Genomic DNA, 813 nt, shown 5'->3' with positions numbered 1-813 from the left:
CAGGGATGGCGCGGCTAAGTGGGATCGGGCGTTCCGCGCAAGGCGACATGCGGTTTTTGCAAAGAAACGATCTACTGCTGAAGGAGCCGCAAAGTCCAACATCCCATGCGCGCCACGAAGAATTAAGGAGCGTGGTGGTGGACTACTTCACGCTGGAGCAATGGATAGAGCAAGAAGAGCAAAGAGGTACGTGGCCTTACAGCGCATCACCACGACATCCTCCAACAAGGCATCATCGACTGATCCGGCTACAAAGAGCCCAACCGAAGAAGGAGCTTGCGACGCCAACACCACACTTTAGCATTGGGAAGATTCAACCGGGTGAAGGCGTTACAAGGCGGCCTGTAAGTATACTTGAGAGCTTAACTATGTAGGGGCATTCATATAATTACCTTCACTTTTTTGAAGCTAGGTAAGAGGGATGGGTTTATTCTTGTAAATAACAAACTCTTAGTACCTACTCAACTCGAAGTGGGCTTCGAGTTTTTTGTAGGGGGGGTGTGTATAGGGGAGGTACCCTACTCGAGGCTTGGCTCTCCTTGGGCGCGTCGCGGCATGGGGCCGTAGTGCGTGTCGCTTGGGCATGGTTAAGTGGCTCGGGGCTTCCCCCAGGAATAGGTGAGTGGGGATGGTGAGTGCAAACAGTGCGAGTGAGGGGGAAAGGGTAGTCTTTTTATGGGGTGAGAGGTGAGTGGGGTGTTGTGCTACCACAAAGGGTTTCGGAGGTGCGTCCTTGCGTAAGCACCAAAAACTTTCAAGTGCCTTGAGGAAAAAGCTCCTTGCCCATGGGGGGGAGACATCATGGTGGACTGT

Source organism: Lygodium microphyllum, unplaced genomic scaffold, assembly GCF_053477565.2.
Source record: "Lygodium microphyllum isolate KBCC unplaced genomic scaffold, Lygodium_microphyllum_v1.1.10 scaffold_68, whole genome shotgun sequence".
NCBI classification, from domain to species: domain Eukaryota; kingdom Viridiplantae; phylum Streptophyta; class Polypodiopsida; order Schizaeales; family Lygodiaceae; genus Lygodium; species Lygodium microphyllum.
Note: the sequence above shows the minus strand (reverse complement) of the source record.